Here is a 27,726-nt window from a genome sequence, read left to right on the forward strand (position 1 = left end):
AGATTCTCCAAAATGTAAGTCATTATTCAACACCCATTTTTTGGATAATACGCTCCTGAATAATATGTAGTGATCACTGTTTCAGAATTATGCAGCCACATCCATGTTTATAGCAGCACAGTTCACAACAACCAAGCATGGAACCAGCCTATGTGCTGTCAACAGATGAATGGATACAGAAAATGCAGTGTGTATATATATACACACACACACACACACACACACACTGCATACATATATATACAGTGTATATATATATATATATATATACACACATACACTGTATAGAATATATATATATATATAGTGTGTGTGTATATATATACATACACAATAGCTTTTTACTCAGTCATAAAGAAGAATGAAATTATGACATTTACTAGTAAATGGATGGAACTGGAGTGCATCGTGCTTCAGTGAAATAATCCAGACCCAGAGTGTCAAGGGTTGACTGCTTTCTCTCATAAGGAAGCTAGATCAAAATAAGGGTTAAAAAAGAAAAGAAAAATGGTTGGGGGAAAATCCCATAAAAATTGAAGAGATCAGTAGAACAGAGGAAGGGTATTGAGGGGGACAGAGGAGGGATGAGAAAAGGGAATGGTGGAATAAATCTGAGCTAACTTTCCTGAATATACTACAGTGAATTTCACCTTTCTATATATATCCATAATGCATTAATATAAAAACAGACTATATATAAATGGAAGAAAGATCAATGGAGTAGAGGAAAGGAAATTATGGGAAGGAGAAGGGGATAGAAAGGGGAAGTACTAGGAACTGAAGTGGAGCAAATCATATTCCATGCTTTTATAATTATGTCCAAATGAAACCCACTATTAGGTATATCTATAATGCACTAATAAACAAAAGAATTCTGAATGATGTATAGAACAAGGTATGTCCATAGCTGATGGTCTCTCAAGTCTGATGTATGCTAGCAGAGCACAGTGGATCACAAATATGATTATAAATTATCTGTTCTTAGTCAAGATAGGCAATTGATACTTTTTCATTCCATTTAAAACAGTGCAATGTGTACATGTGTATGCACATAATTCACGATTACAGCTCTTCAAAATGTCACTCACAATATTCCAATAAATAATTGCATTGAAAAGTCAGCATATTTATTGGGTGATGACAAATGAAAAATATTACGCTACTCTGAAGCAAATTAGGCGAATTGTAGTTGACTTTCTTTTGTTTAATATCTCAAGAAAATAGATTGCACTAAGTCTCCAGAATTGTGTTTCTCAACTGTTAGTTCTGACTAGATAAAACCAGCATACCTGATCAAAAGCCACTTGTTTTTTATTATATGCAAGATGTTTTGATCTCATGAGATGGAAATCCTCTGAGGACCACTCCCATTGATGGTAGTTCATGCCTCTATCATCTCTTAAAAAATAAATCTGCATGATATAATGTACTTCATCTACATTTATTTAGAGAAAAATCATTCTAAAAGTTTGTACCAAAGGTACCACTTAGAGTTCTTCTATTGCTAATAAAAGACTTCGGGATCCAAAATTACAGTGGTTACAAATCTATGGTTCGTTGCAAGCTAAGCCTACAAGATAGCCACAACATGAAGTAAGGACACTTGTGACAGTCAAGGACCACCTCACAAGAAGAGGACTGCAAAAGTCAGAGCTCCCACTTTTCTCCTTCCACGACTGCACTGCTAGAGGAACTTTTTCTCTTGATTCACTGACCACTCACCTGAATATGGAATACCTAGAAACCAGTGAGTTCATAATGAAATTTTGGCAGGAACGTCTCACACTCTGCCAATTACCTAGGCATATTCTTCCTAGGTAACCACTCCCAATAGCAGAGCTCTTTGGAATCTCTCTGAGATGAGCTGCAAGTCCTGGGTCCTATTCTTATCAATAAACAATGCTGACAACCTCACACAGGCCATGACCTGGAGCTGTACCCTCCAAGTCGCACTATGAACCTGCATTTTCCTTGCTGAAGGGTCAGTGCCTTGCAGGTACAAGGGCAAGGCAGTTCAAGCCAGTTTCAGATCTTTTGGAATTATAGCATAGACCCATTTTGAGAATTTTCCATTTACATGGTGATGTGACAGCATCTGATGTGACCCTTCTCAGTATTTTATTATTTCTTTACTAAATGAGTTTAAAAAAAAAAAAAAGTTCCACACTCATGTGATGGTTGAATTTGATCGTCAGTTTGGATTGGGATAGCAAACTAGTCAAGCCCACTTCTGTATGTGCCTTGAGGGTGTTTCCAGAGATCTTGACGTATGGGTCAGCAAACTGAGTGGAAAAGATCCGCCTGAATGTGGGTGCCGCTCTACAATAGGCTGGGGACCCAAATGGAACAGAAGACAGAAGGGGGAACTTGCTGGTATGGAAGCTCAACTCTCCTTGAGCGGGTTCATTTTTTCCTACTGTTATTGCTTGCAGACATCAAACTCCAGACACTTTAGCCTTTGAATGAGTATTTGTGCCAACAACTCGCCAGGGACCTTCAGCCTCAGACTGGAGCTGCATTATTGATCCCTCTGGTTCTGAGACTCCAGCTTCTTGCACTGAGCAGCTACTTGTTTCTCTGACTCTCCAGCCTGCAAACAGCCAGTATGGGACTATCCAGCCTCTGATTGTATAAGCCAATCTTATAAAACATCCTCTTCTAATTTCATGTACATTCTACTGGTTCTCTTTCTCTAGAAAACCTGACTGATACAACTTATTGAGCACTTACTATATGCCTGAAACTATTTTAAGGATTTTCCAAATATTATCTCATTTGATATTCTCAGAGTCTAACCTAAGCAATTTTATAGCAGAACGAAAGAATACAAACTTTTTTCAAAATTTTATTATGAAGATTTCAAACATAATAAATTTGAATGCTACAAAACCCTTATATTTGCCAGCTAGTTCCTACCAATTATGCTTTAGTACAATACATATTATGTGATCTGCCTTTACATTTCCCTATTCATCCACCACTCTATCTTGCTTTTGATTCTTTTCAAAACAAAGTGTGGGTATTAGTAACATTTCCTTAAATATACAGTATTTATATCATTAGAGTTCAATTTTTTTAACCATTTTAATTTTTCTTATTAAATTCACTTTAACAAAATGTAGAAATCTTCGTATATATGCACTGGTTTTAACAAATGTATGTATCCTGTACCCCAAATCCTGTCAAGAAATAGAACATCCCTTCACCTTATGCCCTTTCTAACTCATTACTGTGCCCATGACCTCAACGGCTATGCTGTACTGATTTTAGTGATAGATTCCTTTTGACTATTTCATTACCTTATATAAAAGGAATTCTACAATGTGTCCTACTTGTGAAAAGCTTCTTTTGTTCAGCATAGCAGTTTTTAAGATCCATACTAGTTCACATTTTCAAATTGTTAGCAGTATTTCACAGTGAAACACTGTGAGTCTGTTTATTCATTTAACTATTGATAGACAACAGGACTGTTTCCAGTCTTGGTCTATTGTAAATAAAGCTGCAATAAATTCTCATTTATAATATCTTTGCGATTATAGATGTATTTGTTATGGTCTGCCTATGAGGTGTCCCTCCAGAACTGCTGTTAATGCGGAACCTTGGGAGGTACAGTGATTGCCTTGTGAGAGCTGTATTCTCATCAGTCCATCCTAGTTTGATAGGCAGATAGGGCGAGGCTGGTGGAGGTGGGTCACTGGGGGCATTCACTGAAAGGGTGCCTTTTTCCCTGTCGCTCCTTTCAGACTCCTCTGCTTCTTCAGGACCATGAGCAGAGCAACTTGCCTCTGCCACACTTGTGCCCATGATGTTCTTCCTCACCTTGGGCCCAGAGCGATGCACTGGCCATCTAATGACTGAGACTTCTGAAACTATGCATTCCAAATAAACTCTTTCTCCTCTAAATTGTTCTTTTTGGGTATTTTGGACACAGGAATGAAAAGTTAATTAAAATAATATTAGTTACATAATCATGACACATAATTACAAACATAATAATAGAATCTTTTGAGCAAACGGAATGACTAGGTCATATAATGATAGGCTTATGTTTATATTTTTAACTCCTCAACAATTTAGAAGCATTGTACCACTTAACACTTAAACTAACAATATATAAAAACTCTTGTTGTTCCAGATCTTTACCGACTTTTAGTATTGACAATTTTAATTTTAGCCATACTAGAGAGTGTTCAGTGGCATCTCATTGTCATTTTTTACTCAGATTTATCTGATGTCTATTTTCTCACTTTTTCATGTACTCAAACTGACTATTCATTTGAATGTCTATGTGACTCATACACCAATTTTTTTGCCATTTTTTTGTCTTTATTATCGAATTGTATAAGTTCCTTATATGTCTTAGATATTAGTCCTTTGTTTACTGTATGATTTCAAAAATATTTACCCTAGGTAGACAATTTACATAATTACTTTCTTATCAGTGTCTTTGAAGAACAGCAGTTATTTTAATAAAGTAGAATTTATTATTTTATGTGAATTTTTTCCTTTATTTTATTTGCCTAAGAAAAATTTCCTTATTCTCAGACTTTGAAAATTTTCTTTTACATATTTCTCAAAAATGATATGATTTCAAACTTTTTATTTATTGTTCATTTTGTACATTATAATTATTTAAAATAGTGGGATTCATTATGCCACTTTTCTATGAGCACATAATCAATCTCATTTCCCAATAACTTCCTTTTTTCTTCCCTTCTCCCTCTCCCTGATCCACCCGATTCTTCTTCTAGTCTTATTATTGTTATTTTATATAGTGCAACATAATTATATGTAACTGCTGTATTCATTGTGGTATATTTGTACATGGATGAGGCACAGTTTGGTAAATTACATTCCTCAGGATTTTGTGTGTCCTTCCCTCCTCCCTCCTTTTTCTCCCCTTACTCTCCTTATCAGTGTTGCTCCCATTTTCATAAGATCCTTATGTTATTCTTTTCCTTTTTCTTTCTCTTTCTTTTCTTTGTTTTTTCTTTCTAGCTTCTACATAAGAGAGAAAACATTTCACCCTTGAATTTCAACTTTTATGTTTATGATTCACCTCAGATTAATATTTGTGTACAGTGTGAGGTAGGGATTGAGGTTTGTTTTTTCAAAATATTTTTAAAAATAATTATTATAGTACAATTTTTTGAAAAGACTTATATTTATTCATGAAGTATCTCTGGTTCCTGTGTTAAATGTTTTACTGATTGTGTATATGTGAATCTATTTCTAGGTCCTTAATTCTCATTTGTTCACTTTTTAAAAATACTTATACTTGTTCCTCACTGTCTTCTCCGGTAATGTTATAGTAAGTATTGAAATCAGGTAGTGTATGTTCTCTAATTTGTTCTTTATTTTCAAGATCATTTGGATTTTTTATTTGGCCTTTGTATTTTTCATTTTTTGCACAGTTACCAAAAATTAGCTATGACTATTATTTTATTGAATATATAGATAAATAATAATAGTGATGATTATAGTCCATGGACACAAAACACAAGCTGTTTTGATTTTTTTGCAATGTTGTGTAATTTTCATTGAGAAATTTGGCATGTTTTGTATAGTTATTTCTAAGTATTTTATGATCTTGACATTAGTATAAACAGATTTTTATCATTTTCATATTCCAAATATTTGTTCTAATATCTATCAATATGATACATTTCCATTTATTTAATTACATGCACTGTGAATATGTTATATATTCATTCTTTAATGTTTAAAGTCACTTTATAAATTCCTTGAGATTTTCATAGATAATCATGTCATCTGTGAATAGAGAATATTTATTTTTTCTTATATCATCTTTATACCTGTGACTTGTTAGTTATTGCAGTGGCTAGAACATAGAACATTTCATTAAATGTTGCCTAAAAATAATGGAACCATTTGTTCTTTCTCCCACCATCAGGGGAAATTTGTGCAATGATTGACTATTAAGTAAAATGTTACCTTACCTTCAGGTTTTTTTTTTTTTTTTTTTTTTGGTCCTTTATCAAATTCAGGAGATTCCTTCTTATTTGTACTTTTTGAAGAGTTTGTAAAATGATTGAGAGTTCTTTCATTATGCATTTTTGTGTATTTATTAAAATGGTTACATTAGTATTGTTCTACATTCTGATCATATGAAAAATTACTGGAATTATTTGAGGATCACACTAAGGCGGCACTTCTGATATAAACTCCACTTAGTCATAATGTATTATCATGAATGAATTTGATTTCTGAATGTTTTATTGAGACCTGAATTCCTGAGAGGCATTGACTTGTGAATTTATTTTCTTGTAATGTGCTTTTTGAGCCTCAATATTTGAGTTATTCCATTTTCATAAAAGCAGTTGAGAAGTAATTGCTCTTCTGCAGTTTTTTTAAAAGAGTTTGTTTAAAATGAGTTTCTTTAATATTTGATAGAAATCACCAATGTTTTGGGTTTTCTATGGAGTGTGTGTGTGTGTGTGTGTGTGTGTGTGTGTGTGTCTGCATGTGTATACATTTCCCAAGGTGTTGGTCCTATTACTTCCTATTACTTTATCATTGTTTAGTGTCTATATGATATTTTATTCCCAATATTTGTAATACATGAATTCTTTTTTATCTCTTCAACAGTCTGTTAGGGATTTATCAATCTTGTTGATGTTTTTTGATAGCACTATTTTGTCTTTGTGAAGTTTCTTTGTTCCATCATTTTAGTGAATCCTTCTCTTATCTATGTTACTTAGGATTTGTTTTGCTCTTTTCTTTTAAATTATTTAAAAGAATCCATAAGTCATGAATTTTAGGTTCGTATTCTTTTCCATTGCAAGAATTGAAACTCTAAATCTTCCTCTGATGTTGGCTATAGTTCAGGCCTTTAATGTTTGCCAAAAGCTCATATGTGAAAGATTTAAATCTCTAGCTCTTGACTCTATTGGGGGGTGATGGAACAAAGAGGTGAGGCCTAGTTAGAAGAAATTAAGTCATTGGGAACATGACCTCGAATGGGATTTGGGGATCCTGGCCCCTTCCCGTCTCTCTCGCTCACTCTTTTCACTTCTTGGCTACCATGAGGTGAGTACTTTCTGTCTGCCATGTGTTCCTGCCGTGATGCACTTGCTGCCACATGCCCAAAACATGAGGGCCAAATAAGCTTGGACTGAATCCTCTAAAACCATGAACCTTTTCCTCCTTTTAACTTGATTATCTCAGGTGTGTCTTCATGGTGGTAAAAAGTTGACCAATAACATCGTTTGAACTATGTCCTACTAATGGTGACACATAACATTTTCAATATTATTTAATTTAAAAGGTTCAAAAGCCTTTGTGATTTTGTCTTTGACATAATTAAAAAAGAATGGCTATTTAATTTCCAAACACTTGAGGTTCCTTTAATAATGTTATTGAGTTTTCATTTCATAATTTCATTTCATCGTTGTCAGAAAACACATGCTATACGATTTCAGTTGTTCTGATCATACTAGGGACTGTTTCATGATCCAGCAAATAATCAAGCATTTTAAAAGTCAAGGTTGCAGCTCTTGTTTAGATCATCTATGTCTTTATTTTTTTTTTCTTTGACTTATTCTGTCAAATGCTGAAAAAGTGATGGAAACCTCTTCAACTATGATTGTGAAATTTTCTACATCTCCTTTTAATTATGTCTGTTTACTTAATACCTTCAAAAATTTTTATCAGACACACACATATTTATGATTGTTATATATTCCTGGTCAGTGGACCTTTTTATTATGATTAAACATCCCATTTCCTCTCTTGTACCATTTTGCTTCAAGTTGCAATTATCTGATATTAATCGTTCCAGCCTTCTTGTTCTAATCCTTTTCCAGTCTTATGCATTCAACTTATTTGTGCCTTTAAAGTGTTTATTTTCTAGAAAGTATACATTTAGAACTTGATTTTTACCTGTTTTAGTAATTTCTACCTTTTAATTGGAATGCTTATTATATAAATATTTAATGTGATTATTTGTATTTTGGATTTAGGTCTCATATCTACATATATCCTCTGATTTTTGTTCCTCTCTTTTTCTTTCTTCTTTTGGAATTTTTAAATACATGTTTTTCTATATATTTACAGATGCATTATAATTATACATAATGATGAAATTCAAGGTTGCATATTCATGCATCCATGCTAAAAAGCAATATAATCTGGCCAATATCATTCCCCAGTGTTTCCCTTACCCTCCCTTTCTCCTGCCCTCTTGTTCCTTTTCTCTACTGATCTACCTTCAATTTTCATAGGATCTGCCCCCCTCCCTTCTTTTCCACTCTTCCACATATGAGAGAAAACATGCACCTTAACTTTTGAGTTTTTATTATATCACTTAATGTAATGATCTCAAGATTCATATCCATTTTCTTGCAAATTGCATCATTTCATTCTTTTATGATGAACAAAACTCCAGCGAGTATACGTGCTGCACTTTCTTTATCCATTCATCCACTGATGAACACCTAGGCTGGTTCCAAGTGTGGCTATTGTGAATTGTGTTGCAATAAACATGGGTGTGCATTTGTCACTATAGTGTGATGACTTTAATTCTTTAGGATAAATACTGAGGAGTGGAATAGCTGGTTTCATGCCTAGTTTTTAAGGAACCTCCATACTGATTTCCATAGTAGTCATATTAATTTACAATTCCACCAACACTGTAACAGTGTTCCTTTTTACTCTACATCCTCTCTATCATTTATTATTGTTTTTATTTTTAATTACTGACATTTTAACTGGAGTCAGATCAAAATCTCAGTGTAGTTTTTGATTTGCATTCCTCTAATTATTAATGATGTTGAACATTTTTCATGTATTTGTTGGCCATTTGTTTTCTTCTTTTGAGAAGTGGTTTTTTGACTTAAAATTGCTTTGGCTATTCTGGGTTTTTTATTCTTCCAAGTGAATTTTAGGACTGCTTTCTCTAAACTAGAATTTTGGTATTTGATGGAGATTTCATTGTATTGCTTTTGGTAGTATGGGCATTTTACAACATTAATTCTGCCTATCCATGAACATGAGTAGTCTTTCCATCTTCTTGTGTCTTCTTCAATTTTTTCTAGAGTTTTCATTGCAGAGGTGTATCACCTCCTTTGTTAGATTTATTACTAGATTTCTTTTTTCCTTAGGCTATTGTGAATGAAATTATTTTCTTGATTTCTTCCTCAGCAGACTTATTATTAATTTATAGGTAGGCTATTGATATTGTATGTTGATTTTGTAACCTGATACTTTGCTGAATGTGTTTATTAGTTCTAGTAGTCTTCTGGTAGAGCTTTTGGATTTCTAAGTATAAGATCATATCATCTGCAAACAATGATAATTCAATTTCTTCCTCTCCTATTTTTATCTGTTTAATTTCCTGCTCTTTCTCGGTTATCTTGGCTAGATTTTCTAGTACTATATTGAATAAGAGTGATAAGAATGGACATCCTTGTCTTGTTCCAGATTTTAAAGGATATACTTTCAGTTTTCCACATTCACTATGATGTTGGCTTTGGATTTTCTGCATAAAGTTTTTATGATGTTTTGGTAAGTTCCCTATCCCAGTTTTTCTTTGGTGCTTTCTTTTTTTTTTAATCATGAATGGGTGCTGAATTTGGTTGAAGTATTTTTCTGCATCTTTTGAGATGACTGTATAATTTTAGTTCTTACTTCTATTTGGGTAGTGAATCACATTTATTGAGTTGCATCATCTTTGCATCTTTGGAATAAAATCAACTTGGTTGTGGTGTACAATCTTCTTAATATGTTGTTGAACACACCTTGCTAATATTTTATTAAGTATTTTTGCATCTAAGTTCATCAGAGATATTGGTCTGTAGTTTTTGATTGTTTGTTTGTTTGTTTGTTTTTTGATGTACCTTTATAAGGATTGGGTGTCAGTGTGATACTGGTTTCATAGAATAAATTTGGAAGTGTTTCATCCCCTTGTATTTCATGGAATAATTTGAGGCTTATTGGCATTAGTTCTTCTTTTAAGGTTTTGTAGAGTTCAGCTGAGACTCCATTTTGTCCCAGGCTTTTCTTTGTTGAAAAGTTTCATATTACTACTTCATCTCATTAGAAGTTATTGGTCTGTTCAGATTTTCAGTGTCCTCTTGACTAAATTTTGGCAGGTCATTTGAGTCTAGTAATGTGTCCAGTTGTTTCCTTAGGCTTTCCAATTTATTAGAATATAAGTTTTCAAAATAGTTCCTAAGGATCCTGTGGATTTCTGAATCTGTGGTTATTTCTCCTGTTCTACCTTGAATTTTATTAATTTTATTATTTAATGTTATATTTTTCTTTTGGTTAATTCACTAAGGTTTTAACAACACTGCTACTCTTTTCAAATAACCAACTATTTGTTTCATTAATTGTCTGTATTTTTTTATTCTCTACTTCATTGATTTTGGCTCTCATATCAATTACTTCTTTCCTTTTACTGGCTTGGGAATTGGCTTGTTCTTGTTTTTCAAGGGCTTTGAAATGTATCATAGGTTGCATAGTTGGGGTCCTTCTGATATTCTCATGTAGGAACTTATAACTATAAACTTTCCTCTTAGAACTGACTTCATAGTTTCTTAGAGGTTCTGGAACATTGTATCACTATTCTTATTTGATTGTAGAATTTTTTTAGATTTCTCTTTTGATTTCTTCTATGATTCATTCAGCATTCAATAGTGTATTGTTCAATCTCATATGTGGGTTTCTTTTGGTATTGATTTCTAATTTTATTTCATTAGGATCTGATAAGATGCATGGTATCATGTCAAATTTTTTTTATATTTGTTAAGATTTTTTGTGGCATAAAGTATGGTCTGTTTTTAGAAGTTTCATGATCAACTGAAAAGAAAATGAATAAAGTTGTTGGATGAAATATTCTATAGATATCTGTTAAGTCCATTCAATTTATGTTTTTAGTTCTAAAGCATCTTAACTGAATTGATGCACATGTCTCTCATCAAGACATCAACTCAGCTTTTAAATTCATTCTGCCAGGTTTTTCCCTGCAAAAGATTTGGATATAATCATCAGAAGCAAACTAAATGGAAAGCTTACGATACAGAAAAACTCCATGTTGTTGCCTAGGCTCTGAATTTTTAATAGGAGATTTGAGATCATTTATATTGAATGTTATTATAGAGAGATACTTATTAGTTCTTTCCATTTTGATTTATTTCTAATGTTTAATTTGGTCCTTTTTCTCATTTGCTTAGATTTTCTTCAAATGAGATTTGCAAGTTCTGGGATTTGTTTTGCTTTTGAGTTTTATGTGTATTTTTATGAGTATTTCCTTAAGTGTTTTCTGTAGTTCCAGGTTAGTAGTCATGAATTATTTTAGTTTTTGCTTATTTTGGAATGATTTTATTTCCCTTTCAATTCTAAAGGATGTATTTGCTGATTTCAGCAATCTTTATTGATTTATTTTCTTACAGAGTTTGGAACACATCATTTCAAAGCCTCCTGGATTTCAAGTTTGTGCTGAGAAATCATAAGTAATTCTGATTGACTTGACTTTAAATGTGAACTGACTTTTTCTCTTGAGGCTTTAGAAACTCTATTCTTTCTTTCTATGTTAGGCATTTTAGTTATGATGTGTTATGGAGAGTTTCTTTTATTATCTCATTCTGAATACATCCTGTGTCTGGATATCCATCTCATTTTCAAGATTTGAAAATTTTATTGTTATTATTTCTCTAAAGAGGTTATCCATGCTGCCAGAATCTCACAACTCTCTTCAATTCCAGTGATTCTTAAATTTTGTCTCACAATGTTGTTTCAGAATTCTTGTATACACTGGTTGTTGCTTATTTTCTTTTCTTTAATACTGTCAAATGTTCAAGGTCAGTCATTTTTTTCTTCCAGCTCTGAGATTTTGTCTTCAACATAGTTTACTCTGTTAGAGAGAGTTTCCACAGAACATTTTATTTGATTTACTGTGTCTTTTATTTCCAAGATTTCTGCTTGGTTCTTTTTCAATAATTCTATCACTTTATTAAATTTCTCATTCATATGGTATAGACTTCCTTAATACATTCAGTTCTTTTTCTGTGTTCTCTCAGAATTCATTGATCATTTTTATAATCATTCTTTCTAATTCTTTATGTGGTATTTCATCCACTGCAGTATCTTTGGAGTCAAGTACTGATGAATAATTAGGAAACATCATGTTACCTTGTTTTTTCATAATTCTTGTATTCCTGTGTTGGATTTTATGCATTTGCTGGACATTTTTTAGGGCAGAGACTTCTCTTGCCAAGGTGTTCTAGGTTATCAGGTTAATTTTCAACATATTTTCAAAATGGTTTGTATTATAGTTTCCCTGCTAGTTATTTGGTGTAAATCAATGTATTTTGTTATAGTATATATTGTGACAGAGCTTGAGGATTCCACTGTCCCTCTAGATCTCAAAAGATTGAGGTCCCTCTTGTAGAAATGGCAATTGCATCATATACAACAGAGTTTGTGGTGTACACTGTCTGTGATTGCTCTTCTTCACTTAACAACTCAGGATATTCTAAACAGGTGTGGGAGTGATCTAAATGGAAACCCTTCATAGGTGTGGTGTTCACAGCTTTTGTGTTAATTTTCTGTAGGAATTGTTGTCCCTGAGTAGAAAATAAGGACCCCATTCCTATTCCTACTTCAGGACTGGTTATTTCTTTGGAGTTTTACCTCTTCTGTTCCTTATTTTAAAGTATTATTGAAGTTTTAACAAGGTTAGTTTGTGTTTGGACCAAGGTGTGCTATCTCTTGGGTAAGTTTAGCTCAGCATCAGCGTTTTTACACTGTATTTTTTCAGTAGAACCCTGCACCTTACAGAATAGGGGTAAATAAATAATAGCAATAGAAGAGAATAACACACAACCTCAAAATAAATACTTCATGCCTACCATGACATCTACAACACTAATTACCACAAAAACAGGAATAGTGGGGTCAGCAATTGCCATCAAGCAAAACAATAATAGATGTGACATTAAAATAAGTAGCAGGTGTCAACTGTAGCAATCACACTAATGAGTATACTAATAACTAGTGTGCAATCCTAGTAACTGTAACAACATGAATGGAAGCAGAGGAGTCATAAAAGTAAAATGGTTCTAAAAGATGATAAAATTGCAGTTCCTTAAGAGAACAAAAAATGTAATAGGCAGGCAAAAGGAAGTTTGGAGTATTCAAAATGTGAACAGCGAGAAAGCAGAGAAGATGTAGCAAATGATGAATATAAAGAAGAAGAAAAATAAAAGAAAGAAAGTAAGAGAGCAAGAAGGAGCAAACAATGGAATTTGACTATTAAAAAGGAGAGAAAGAAAAACAAACAAAAACATGAGCCCTCAAAAGACAAAAAAAAAAAAAAATCATAAAATACTAAAAAAAAGTGTGTGACAGGGAGCCTTAATGACTCTCTGGAGACTGTCACGCTAAATGAAGTAAGTCATAGTCAGGAAGCCAAAGGTCAAATGCTTTTACTGATTTGCAGGAGGTATTCCAAAATAAGGGAGAAGAATAGAAAAAGAGAGGGTGGGGGGAAGGGAAAGGGAGAATTCCACCAAAATAGAAGAAAGAATGGTGGACTACAAGAAGGGGACCAAGGTGGGAGGAGAAGGGATGGGATAAGGAAAGAACAGCAGAATGGATCTGACCTAAGTTTCCTGTGTGCTGTGTGACTGCCCCACAGTGAATCTCGCTCTCATGACATCCATGAGATGCCAACTGTAAAAACAAACAAACAAGCAACAGTACCTAAAAGTAAATATCAAAAATATCAGAAAGGTCAGTAAAGTAGAGGGAAAAGAATAGAGAAGGAGGAGGGGAGGAAAAGGGGACATGCTGGGAACTGAATTAAAGTAAATTATATTCTTCCCTGCTTTTAGTATGTCAAAGTGAATCCTGTTATGTGTAGTTGAAAAGAACCAATAAAAGATTTCTTTAAAAAAAAAAAAAGCTGGGAAATATTTTTTATGAAAAATTAAAGAATTAACTCCATTGAGGGAGTCAAACCTGTTGAAGAGGCTGGCTGGTCACTGTCTGTAACCAGCTGTCCTTTCCGTTTCTTCTTGGACTACTCTCTTTGTGTTGCTGCCAGCTGGAGTGGTCTAAAATTGAAGCTGTTGAACCAGCTCTCGGCTTCCCTTCTCATCATTATAAGGTAGGATGGAAAGAAGTCTTGTCTATCGGAGTTTCATTTGCACAGATGCATTCACTCCAAGGTGGGGCTGCTGCAGAGTCCCTCTGTAGCTCTGATTCCAATCCCCCAGGGTACCCTCTGCCCTGTGCCTGTTTCACTCATGTCAGCTCAGTTCACCTAGGCCACACAATACATGCTTGCCAGGACAATATGGCAATGTTTGCTATGATTGCCCGAAGTTCTGCAGCCAATTGCACCTCAGGTCTCCACCTGCTATTGAGAAATCCAAAGAACTTTTCAAATACCAGTTTGGTGTGCTACCTCTGGGGCAGCTAAGTCCAGACTGCTTTCTGTTCCACAAGTTTTCTGTGCAAAATGTGTCTGTTGTTCATCTCTCTCTCTGATTTTTCCCCTCCCCTCTGTGGTGAACCAGCCCGGCACCAGTGCTGCACTTAACTTGGCTCCGGTGTATTCTCTCTGTACTCTGACTGTCTGGTATTGAATTTCAGTGAATTCCTTCTTTTACCCACCTTGCTGAGAAGCAAGACTCCTGCTGCCTAGATCCTGAGCCACTGAGCAACTAGGAATGCAGGCTTCTTAATTCACCATTTTGAAAATACTCCTTAAATGCATTTTTAGAAATCAATATTATCCAAGTGTTTAAAAAGTCATACCTCTTAGTGCTCTTTTTATTGTAGTTAATATGTGACATACAATGTGCACGCATATGTTTTCATGGTCCAGTTAAGGGTGTTTTTTTTTTTTTTTTTGTTCTTGGAGCGTTTTTGTTTTGTTTTGTTTTGTTTTGGGGAAGCCTACAGCATGCTGGGGATCAAACCCAGGGGCTCTTAATAACTAAACCACATCTCTCCAGCCCTTTTATTTATTTATTTTTTGTTTTGATGCAGGGTATGATTGCTGCTTAGGGCCTGGCTAAGTTGCTGAGGCTGGCTTTGAACTTGTGATCCTCCTGCCTCAGCCTCCTGAGCTGCTGGGATTACAGTTATGTACCACCTGGCCTGGCAGACTCAGTATTGTCCTACTTCACATACCAGGTAAAGCCCTGTGGTTTTATAGGCATCCTCCCCACCCCCGACTTATGCTATCCTTGTCAAATAGACGCAGCTCCAGTCATTGTGGACTCTGACATGCAGTGCTAGAAGCTTTTGCTTTAAACAGCTTAAACAATTTATCTTAAATAAATTAAGTGGGGAAAGTATGTTCATTTTGTCTCAATACTTTATATGCCTGCCACTCACTTTTCCTTCATGTGGATTTGAGTTTCAATCAGGTGTGATTTCTCTTCATCTTGAAAAACTTCCTTCAGCATTTCTTATACTGTGTCTTGGCAACTGTCTCTTTTAGTTTTAATGATATAAAAGTAACTTTCGTTTAATTTTTGAAGGATGATTTGAAAATCCTGATACAGGATACCAAATGTTGATGCAGAAATTAAAAACTTCTGATACGGGATGCAGAATTCTGATTTGTTGGGATTTGGTATTTGGTTCCTTCAGTGCCTTGTGAATGTTCTTCCACTATTTTCTGACCTCAGTAGTTTTAAATTAGTAGTAGTATTTAGAATCTCTATTATTTTTGTATATTATATCTATTTTCCTCTGGCTTTTCTAAAGATTTACTCTTTACTTTTTTATGTATTTTTTAATTGTAATGTGTTTAATAGCATTTAAAAAATATTTTTCTTGTGTGCACAATGAGTCAAAATGCAGTCTGTAAAAATAAAAACATAAAAATAAAAAAAATTTAAAAATAAGAATTTGCTAAAGTTCTGAAATCTGTAAACTTTTATTTTTCTCCAAACTGAGGAAACTTAACTTACAATTATTTCTTCTGAGTCACCATGTGTTTATATCCATTGATTATTCTCTCTCTTGAAAAGATCGCTTTTCTTCTTTTCAGTTGTCAGATAATTTTGAATTGTATCTTGTTGGATCCTACTCATCATGAATATTATGTTGCATAGGTTCTTTTTTTATTTCTGATTGTTTTTATTATTATTTTTATTTTTACAGACTGCATTTTGATTCATTGCACGCAATGATTGTTTTCAGGAAGACTTTTGCTTGGTTGTACTCACATTTCAAACACTACAGATTTTTAAATTGTTTTGGAATTTTAGCTGCCTCATATCTGGTTGACTATAACTTATTAAATTAAAGCTATTAAAAATGAGAACCAGTCTGTGCCTTTCTTTTCTTCTACTGGTGGACTTTCCTCTCAAATCTCCCAATTTCTTCTCATGACCCCATAATGAAAAGTCCTTAGGTAATTGTTTTTATATTTTGCATTATCTATATTTTTGCCTACTATTATTATAACTTACATGAGGTTATTTGTTTAGGCATCCACTGGCTATACCATGCGCTTATAGTTTTTGAATTCAGAAATTTCTGAATTCAGTTTCGAATTCAGTTTTGACCCCTCCCTTACAGCTGAGCACCTTGAGTAATTTACTCAAAGTTGCAGTTTTCTTGTAAGATGAGAACATCGTGTTCATTCCAACAGTTGTGGTGAGCATAGATTAATGTCCCAGAGGCAGGGTGTGAACCTGGTTTTACAATGTGTGTTGATCATAGGAAGTTTGATCATTATTAGTTTATCTTGATGGTTCTTTTGAAATGATTTTCCCTCCTGAATATTAACTTCAAGATGCTGTCTTCACACCCCTCCGGGGTTTTCCAGATGTGCCCAGTGAAGTCTCACACCTGTCATGTTGAGCTCGCGGTGCCACCTGTCTTCACCTGCTCCTTTCCACTCTGAAGCATTTGACGATCGCTCATTTTCCGGTTGGTTAACTTTAATGAGTGTTCCGAAGAGCATTGTCCACCTCTCCACCACCCTCCACTCTCCCTGTTTCCTTATTTCTCTGGAAGGGGGCATAAGAGAGATGGAGGAATGTCAACAAAATGTGGAGAATGAAGACGCTACGTAGGTCGCATCTTCAGGAAAATGTGTTAGGAAATCACTACTGTTGTATGGTCACCAAGTTCTCTGCTCTCATAATGAGTAGCAACACAAATTTTTCTGGTACAAGTTCACATTTGTCCCTTTCATTCCCGCCTTACTGTTGCCAAGAGAATTCTTACATGTGGGAATATTGCTGGGCATGCCTTTAATTTATTTGCTGAGGGGAACTAAGTTTCCATTTTAGTGCTTGAATACATAAGTAGTTTCTTTCTGGATTTGATCACATCGTAATTAGAATGACTTTAAGAGTGATCATTAATTTATTAATTTGCATACTTAAAGAGAATTCATGGAGAAATATACTTTGCCTTGTTTTTATAATATGTACCTCCTTTTTTTTTTTTTTTTTTTTACTGGATATCTACAAACTTAGGACTGGAGTTACAGCCATTGATACTACAGTTTTGGAGAGGAAAAGGTCAGATATGCCATGCTAATAGTCATTCAATAAATATCTTGCACTGTGCTTACCATTCTGTTTTGTTTCTTTCTATAAACATCTCTCTCTTTCTCTCTTCCTTTCCCTATCTCAGCCTCATAAACTTCAGTGTACTACTATTTTCATCTGAATTTTAAAGATAAGAAAAGTTGTGTAAAGAGGCTCATGATCTAGCTGAAAACCACACAACTAGAATTAAGAACACAGAGATTTAAATCACTGTGCTTCAAATCTCTCTCACCTTGACTCCCCTAGAGGATTTGCTTCCCATGGTTAGTTACAGAAGCTTGTCCATGTCATGCTTCTGAGAAGCAAATATTGCTCTCAGATGTGCTAAGGAATAAAATGAATATGTAAGTTAGCCAGGATGCTTGGAATTTTTCTTAAACACAGTGGTGGAGGCTCTGGTGCCTGCCTTTTATGCTCAACATGTTATATGACATCTTGGTGACGATGTTCTAGAGAAATTCATTGATGATGTTTTCTAAGGAACTTTGTTATAGTGATTCATACAGGTTCCTCTGTATCTAGACCGTAGATCACATGTTGTTGTATCATGTGCCTATCACATATCAAAACTCCACTTTCATAAAACTAAAGAAGTTCCTATTTTAAAAAACTCGATATATTATACATGCATTCTAAATAGTTAATTCATACACTTACCTAAGCAACAGCTCATTGTTTGCATTAGAGAAAAATAACTAGTTTAGTGGTAGTTAAAAGCATAGTCATATTTAAATCTGTTCACTCCTCTACATAACATGCCTGATCTTATTTTAATTAAAGAGTGATATATAAATTCTTTAGAACTTTCTGCACTTGACATTTCCTTCAAAACCATGGTAGGGGAAATAAATGGAGTAGTATAATCTTTGGAAATGGAATTCTTGAATATTTTGTATGTTCCTACCCTGGGAACATAAAACACTCAAGTATTTAGGCCAAAATAATTCTTCAAATCTAGCTGAGTTTATGAAAGCATAAATTATAATTGAATATTTCCCTAATCCTACTTGACTTTCTTGCAAACATATTCAATGGTTGAAAAAATAGTTTTTCTCTTCCTAGTAATAATTAAAGAACAAAATAAAAACCATTTTTATAAATTTAAGAGAATGCAAGTGAGTTTTCCATTAGTTCCTAATAGTAAAAGCCAACTAAGAGCAATTATTCACCATTTTTGGATTCTGTTCATGCTCTTGTAAACCTCAAACTAGAAGAGGACTGGGGTGATATGGACCCAAATCACTTTCAGTTCTATGGTAATTATAACAGAAAATCACAAAAGTTTCTAAACTGTTTCCTTTCATTTCTCTTTTCTTCCAATTTGTGTATGTTCCATGAAACACAGTCACATGATTTTAAAAGGAACACAAGCTTGGGATTTTGAAGAAGTTGCCACAGGTATAGGTAACTTTAATGGTATTATTACTGAGATATAACCAAGCCCTACTATTTGAAATCATTCTTGAGACTAGAAAAATAGTTTTCTCAAATTCCTTGAAGAAATATTTTCTTTGGCTGAAAATTGAGAGACTTCAGCTGTTGTGTTATGTTAAAGCATACTGTTCCTTTTAATTTATGCAATGAAATATATGGTCTTAAAGAGACTATGTGATATCTCAGATGTTTCACTTACTCTTAAAAGGTAATTGTAAATATTGTTGACTCTTCTCAAATGATGTCTAACTGTGTAAATCAACTCTATAATTTGCTGCATCTTCTCTGCAAATTGGTCCTTGAATATCTCCAGCTCTATGATAATGTGCAGTGTTCTCTAAGCACCTTTCCTATCTAGGGGCCACTTTGTAAAGCTTGGTCAGAAGGTGTAGTAGTGGAAGAAAGGGGGGTTGTATTCCTGGTCCTAGTGGGATTTTTTTTACCCCCTGGTACACAATTAGTCAACAGGGCATGTGGGTCGGCGACACTGTTGCTCTGCTCTGGTACAAGACCCGGAAAATACAATCCATCAACAACTTCTAAACTTGGAATGGGGTCGGATGTGAGCAACCCTTGAGAGCGACCCTTCACACGCTGTGGGGCTCAAGCTTGCAGTAATACCAACTTCCTCTGAGCAAACGCCCAACAACCTTGACCCACCAGTGTCCTTGGAAGTTCACCAGCGTTTTGGGTTGCATGAGTTGTTTTCTGTGTCCCTCCCAAATGCATATCATCACATACTTCTGGTCTTGAACTTACAACAGCACCCCAAGTACCTTCAAAGTTCTGCCCACAGGCCTCGGCATTTTTAGCCTCTGATTTTTCTTCTTGCTTATACAATGACTATGAAACAGCTGTATCCTGGGCAAATCGGCAAATTCCTTTGTCAAGCAGTAGACAGAAATGACACCTCTCCAATGGGGTTGGGACATCAGAGAGGACCCACTTCCAACTCTGACCTTCCTTGAGTACTTTTGTTAATAATCCCTGGTGAACCCTTCAGACTTCTCTTTACATCTTTATAGTAACTTCCATCATAATTCAATAATTCCTCATATTAAATTTCCTCTTATCAAAGTACTGTGTGAGCTGGGTGCGGTGGTGCACACCTGTAATCCAGTGACTCTGGAGGCTGAGGCAGGAGGATCTCGAGTTCAAAGTCGGCCTCAGCAAAAACGAGGTGCTAAGCAACTCAGTGAGGCCCTGTCTCTAAATAAACATAAAATAAGGCTGGGGATGTGGCTCAGTGGTCGAGTGCCCCTGAGTTCAATCCCCAACACTCCTCCCAAAAAATTACTGTGTCATATCTCTGTTTGGACATTAATAGATATTGCAAAATAGATATCAGATCCTCTTCCTAGAGAGGCACGTACTATAATGGATGAAGCTCCTATTTTGTTATTCCATCCACGGTTCACATACTGGATCTGTCAACTATCAGTAGGGTCAACTTGAATAATTTAATTAGCCTCTTAAAGCAACATCCTATAACACAGGAATATGAAGATCAAGATCAAACAATGTCATTCACATTAAATGTTAGTTCACTGATTGCCACATAGTATGTGCTCAGTAAATGAAAGGTATTGTATTAGCTAAAGATAGTCAAATATGAACTAAAGTACATGAAATAAAATTATGAAAAGATCAACATGTCATCAAGTTTACTGTTGAAACATATCTGTAAGTACTATATTTCCCCTATTTGTTCTTTTTATATATACATGACGGTAGAGTGTATTTTTACATATTATAACACACGAGTACTACTTATTATTAAGGCATTTTAGAGATGCCTAGCAATGAGTAACTTGAAAAACAAATGATTATAAGATTTGTGTGTGTGTGTGTATGTGTGTTTAGACTTTATAAAGAAAAAGTGAAGTAATGATAGTATCAGTCCAAAAATAGATGAATCTGATTTTTTATGTATCATACTGAATAACATCTGAAAGAAATGTATGGGCAATATTAGGTGAAAAATGAGTATTACACACATAAATATCCTACAAGCATAATTGAGCAAATATTGAAGAAATCTCACAATAATTCATTTGAAGATCTGAAATTAGAATCATGCTTTTCTAAGTCCAATTGTGTGTTTTTAAACTGCTCAGACATTAGTGTGGTTACACAATAGCAGACAATGACGGATGGTTATAATGTATGCCTCCTCTTGGATTCTCCTTGAATTAATTACATTGCTGTTTGAAATGGCAGGTTATCACAGAAGGCATATGTAGTTAAAAGGGCTAAAACACTAAGGTTCAAGAAAATAAGAAATCTCCATGTTTTCAACCTGTTCTTTTGTATAACTGGAAATGAATCCATATTAAAATGGGCATTTCACCTGTGACCAAGTTAAATTTCCACAATTAGCTAGCATGTTAATTGAAGTATACTCATTTATTCTACTGCCAGCATTTTTGGTTCCACGATCTATTAAACCTAAACATAGGTCATCATATAAATGATCTGTCTCTTCTAAGTTCCTAGCCCTACTCCCCAACTACACTTCCGTGAATAATTGTAATAACAAGCAAAGGTATTATTTAACTCAAATTTGTGATACAGCGTTTTTGTCCACATGTAGAAGCAGAGAGATGAAATGGTGAAAATAAAAATTACTGAATGCTAAAAAATTCTGAACCAGAAGTGTTTATATTTATAATGTATAAAGACCATTTTATTTTTATAAAAGTTTTTTGTAGGAAAAAATTAGCAGGAAGAAACCTGCATGGACAAGACAAACTAAATGACTCTCTTTTGACTGATTTCGTTAAATAAAGGGTACAAAGGATGAGCACTTTGAGATGGTCAACTACTTTCCATGTTCATTAACACATTAAGTGATGAGTATGGTGTGGATAGCAGTTTAAAATAGTAGGAAGCACACAGATTTTATTATACAAAGTCTCTAATCTGCTGAATCTTAAGTTTTTTCCTCTGAGTCATGGGAGTGACGTAAGCCCTATAAAATTTTTCTGAATATTAAATTAAATATAATGCTAAAATCCTCTACCACTTCTCCTATCACAGCTTATCTGTAAGACATTACTAAATGAAGAATATTTATAAATGTGGAGTAGAAAATTAAAGTCTCTTCCATATTATTGAGTTCTAGATCAGAAGAAAAGAAGGAGGAATGATTTATGAAGCTACTTTTAGAAATATTTATGTTAGGGCTGGGGATATAGCTCAGTTGGTAGAGTGCTTGCCTCGTAAGCACAAGGCCCTGGGTTCAATCCCCAACACCACAAAAAAAAAAAAAAAGAAACCAAGAAATATTTATGTTGACACCAAATACGTGTAAATATGCTTTTAAGTTGTGCTAATGTTTGTTCTCATTATCATAATGCTATTTTTCATCTTGTAGAATGTCATTGTTAGAGCCCCTGAAAAGATTCATTGATTATACAAAATAATCAAATCTATTTATACAAACAATTTAAGGTCCCTACTTTAATATTTGTATTGTTTTAAAAATCGTGAAATAGTAGTACAACTTTCAAATGTGTCATTAGATTGAGTTAACTAGATTTGTCATCAAAATAAAAGCTAGCATGACTACCACTTCTTTTTGGAGTTTTAGAATCATATAAATTTTGAACTAGTCAAGATGGAGGAAGTAGAATGGTCTTAATAGCTCTTTTCCTTAAAAATCGGAGGTTCTTTCCAGTGCTGTTTAACAGAAATTGAAAATGTGCTCTGAATAAGGAATCTGTGGCTCAAGAGGACTCTAGATCTATTCATTTGTCCGATAAAATATTTGTCCACTATTTACTTTGTGCCAGATTAATGGCAAAATCCAAGTTCCTGTTTGCATAGATCTTGCATTCCAGTTGTGAGGGGCTAGAGAGAGGTGGGTAGGGGGTCGAAGAGAGTGCAAGATGAAATGTGCATGTGAATTAAAGACTAACAAGACAGTATATTGTCAGTTGCCACTTGATCACAAGTGATGGAATGAAATAAAATATCTGCAAATATCTCAGAACAAAGGAGTTCTGATGCATCTTCTCATTCCCACCTTCTATCCTGATACATCCAAGACATGCTTAGTGGTGAAGCAACCTCTTCACGGAAGAACCTTTTTCCCTTTCACTCCTGCCCAGTGAAATTTGTTTCTAATAAATAAGCTAGAGGATTGCAAGTCTATGCATTTCCACTCTCCTTTTCTTCCAGCGATGGGATAAAACCAGAAAGAATTTCCTTGTAGCAATATGAATTGTTCAACACCGGGCTGATAAGGTGTTGGCACCAAGGAGTTCTTTTGTTTGTCCTTACACACTTTTTCCCACACCGAACACCTGGATGAGGGTGGAAACTTTCAAACCACTTTATGAAAAGATAAAGTTCACTAAATCCACGTTAGGAATATTTGCATATTTCACACTGCAAATGGAATCGCTGTCAGCAGAGGTTTAATTTTAACAACACTTCAAGTTTCAGGAAGGATATCTTGCCTACAGTGAGAATTTGAAAATATTTTCTTCTTAAAGTGTTCAGTAAAAAGACATTGTCTTACAGAATATTGGAAAAGAATAATGGCGAGTACAATTTTCTCAGATCCAGGTTATCACTTTCCTTTCTACAGTAAAATCAATAACAAGGTATTTATCTGAAAACTGAAGTCAGTTGATGGAGAAGAGCCTTTCGTGGACCAAAAGAATAAAAGATGATTATCCAAGGTAACGTGCACATAAGAAGGATTGCTCTTAAGGAGACAGCCTATGTAAGCTGACGGTAGTCCATCCCAAGAGGATGACCAAGATTTACCCCTGAGAGAGAGACAGTTCAATGCACAGACAGGAAAACCAGGAAACCTAAGAAATTTTAGTATGTGATATAATGTCAAAAATATACTTATCTACATAAAATCATATACCTGTGTATTGAAAGTGTTTAAAGTAAAATGATTTTTATGCTTTTATGAGTATATTAAATACAACTTTGATTATTGACAAGTATACTTACTTGGGTCTATGTCCATAGTAGTACAGCTTTGTAAGCTAGAATACTCACCAGGTTTTAAAGACTCAAACAACACATTGACAGAAATTGATTTTAGAAATATAGAAATGCTAAAATTGTTGGTGTCAATGCCTTCCATGTGATGGCAATCTTCTGGTTACAGTCAACACTATTCTTACATAGTTGGATGAAGTTTAAAGAAAACCATTGCCAAAGGGATTTGATCATTTTTACCATATTCATTCTTCAAATGATGAAGTGTTTTTCACAGATTTTGATAACTCTTAGCCCTCTTATATTCAATTTAAACAGAACACTCTAATATACTATGATTTGATATCACTTGAAAACTAAGCACTTAGAGTTACTAGGAATAGTGAAGCTCCTTATTAGAGCTGCATAACCCTTTTAATAAGAATCTCCTCACTTTGTATGGTGTGAACTTTACCTGAGATGGGTATTTATAAGATTTTTGGTTGAGCAATGATTCATACACAGCCATTTCGTCTGCCTGAGGCATTTTAGTAGTTACAAGTCGTATTCCTCTGTTTTCACAATTTCTGTGAAATAATTTTGTGAAAGAAATTATTAGTCCTCTGCCATACATTAAGTGTATAGTTTTAGACTCTATCAAAGTGCCTGAAAACTCGGTTGTGTTTCAAAATATTCCTAATTTGGGTAAAGAAGGAAGTTAAATTGTATGTTAAAATCATATAATAAATGGAAATATTGAAAATATCCTATTTTTTTCTTGACTATTTTCTCACAGGAAAACAAAAGTCTAACATGGAGCATAATAAAATCAAACTTTGGATAATTCTGGTATTAAAATTTATTTTGTACTTTTTATGAATATATATTTATGATGTAGGCAAGAGTAGGCTGCAGTCATAAATGAGTTCTAAAGTCTCAGTAGAATGAGGCAATGCTTGGTTTCCTTGTCTAGCAGCTTGCCTAAGTAGCTCTCCTCCACACAGTGACGCAAGTTTGCACCTCTCTCATTGAGTGACCCAACCATCATAGAATCTTTTTTCCCAGGGTTTCTTCTAGAACTTTCTTTAGCATCCACCTAGGTTTTTCACAGAGTCAAGTTACATTAACAAGTCAGATAATCTTCAGGGACGTTTCAGAGCATCAAGAAAAATATGTGCATGTGAATATGCATGTCTGTTTCTAATTACATTACATCACAGGTGGATCTACCTTATTCTTTGAAAGGAGCTGTTATTCCATGAAATATACCTATTGCTTTCTCAGGTTTTTCTTCTTTTCAAATTACAAGCCATCTATCCCAAAACACATTTCTTCATGTACATTTTAAAAAATATTTTTAAGCTCGCTTTGTTGGTCTAATGATAGGTGCATGCTAAAATTCTGTGGATATTTTTAATTTTCCCTACAAGCAAGTTGCATCGATTAATATTTTCACCAATTATTCATGATGTGCATATTTTCTCAAACTAGACTAGATGGCACTTTTCCTATCAAATGATTGTTCCCTAATGCATTAAAAATTTGTGTATTTATATTTTATATTTCAATTAACATTACAAAATTATAACTGATCTCAGCATATTTTCATGTGTTCATGCTGAGATCAGTTATAATTCAGTTACAAATTATAGATTCATCAACAGTTAAGTGAAACTATATTACTTGTGTGTGTGTCTGTGTCTGTGTCAAATGAGGGAGAGCACACCAGCTGGGTAGGCAAAAGAAGAACATGTTCAAAATGTTCAACAACTTAGTGCAAAAATAAACAAACCACCTGGATTCATTTCTAAGAGAAATTCTCCTTATTTCATCTTCCTCTTCTACTTCACTTTTATTCATTTTTTACCATCCAGGAAGCAAATGGTAGACCAAGTATTTGATTCTACAAAGTGATTTCTTCACATCTACTAGGATATTCTTTCCAAAAAATAAGAAATATAAGAAATCCATAAAGAATTTTTTGTTCTTCTTTTCAATAGATTTCAATAATAGTAGGGATAAAATATATAAATATTATTCTAGTAGTTATTCAAATATGTTTAAATATAAGAGTAAGGAAAGTAAAGGAAGTTTTATAATAAGGCTTGGTTGGCATCATGAACCTGCTTTTCTCTGATCAGGGATCTTGTTTGTGGTTTCCTAGTTTCTGAAAGTCAAGGCAGATGAAATGTTGAATGATAATTTTACAATGAGGAGAATTCCATGACATTCGTGTAATCAAGATTGCTGACCTTAACACTTGTAGAAATGTGACTGTAAAGTTTTGTAGGCTATATGTACTTTTGGTCCCCATGATTTTGAGGGTTGGCTAAAATTCCAAAAGATTCTTTCTCTGGACAATTGCTCTGAACTGTCTCTCTGGGAGACATTGTCCCCTCATGACCCTTCCCAGAAAAGAACCCAACTAAAAACTGATTGTCCTGGCTTTAAGAGTTTCATGCCCCCCTTGCCTTGTGGTTCAGCCAAATCTGGGTGAAATTTAGCTGCAGAGATTCCCATGAGACCAATATGAAGCTACTCTCCATTTGACACCATATTCTAACTAATTTTGTTTCCCTCTCCAATTCTGCTAATCTGAATCTATTTCTCCTGAAATCAATCCCCTGTGATATTTCATACACACAAGTTTGGAAATGACAGAAACAAGACTTTTGAGTCCCCCAGTGAACCTAAACCTTCTCAAGTCTCTGCACTGCAGAGGGATACTAGCTAACACAACACAAATAGAGACTTGTCTTATGATTGGAATGTGTCTTTGTTCCTTCTTGGAACATAGTTGCTCCAAATGAGAATCCCAAATCACATGGAGGGGCCTCATAGAAGAGAAAGGAAGCATTCTCAGAAGCTTCAAATGGGTCAGTTGCAAATACCCAGTATCAACAACCCACCAAGTTCCAAAGCCATCTTGAATTTCAGGTCCAATCAGGTGACATTGATACCACCATTTACCGGTGACAAGTTCTGCTTCCTCAGGTGTTGAAGTATAACATCAGAGAAGCACGCCAAGGCAAGCATATTAAGCAGGTTTTATTTAAAAGTAGTATTAATACAGACTTCTCCCGGTTGGGAGAAGGGGGCCATAGCTGATGTTCTAGAATTCCAAAAAGTGAGCACGTCCTACATCTTTTATAGGTTAAGATCTCTTTTGTTCTCCAGTCCTCTCCCCCCTTATCTCTCCTTCCTGCCTATATGACTAGGCCTGGTTTTGCAGGTGAGATGCATAAAGTGAGAAGCGAATGGGCAGGGGGAAGGCCAAAGTGATTCAGCTAGGCAAGGGCCCAGGGGGGCATTAATTAGCAGCTTCTTGTCTGCAGTCCTTGATAAAGGCAGGTTAATTTGGTAATCAATGGGCTCCAGAGGTCCTTGTCATTCCATTCTCCCAGGGACAGTCTCCAAGTTCCAGAGGCAGATGGCTGTCATGGCCTCCATTTCCTCAATTTGACCTGATCCCCTATTACACTAACTGCCTGTCTCCAATTCTGGCTTCAACATCACCGAAGCAACAACAAAATAGTTGGTTGAGACCAGACAAGCCAAAGAATCATGAAAGATACTAAAAGGGTCATGGAACTTCAGAGTAATTTGTTACATAGTGATAGGTAATTGAAAAAAGAATTCAATTTAGATCATAACATTTGAAAAACAAATGAATTTATAAGTGAAATATTTTCTTTTCCTGTGATAGGACTTGGCTAACTATTACTGCTTTATCCTATATGAAATCCTGCTAATTCCAGAATCTGGGAGTGTTCCAGTCTCTCTGTTACACTTGGTTGGTTAG

The sequence above is a fragment of the Sciurus carolinensis genome, chromosome 7 (assembly GCF_902686445.1).
Source record: "Sciurus carolinensis chromosome 7, mSciCar1.2, whole genome shotgun sequence".
Taxonomy (NCBI): Eukaryota; Metazoa; Chordata; class Mammalia; order Rodentia; family Sciuridae; genus Sciurus; species Sciurus carolinensis.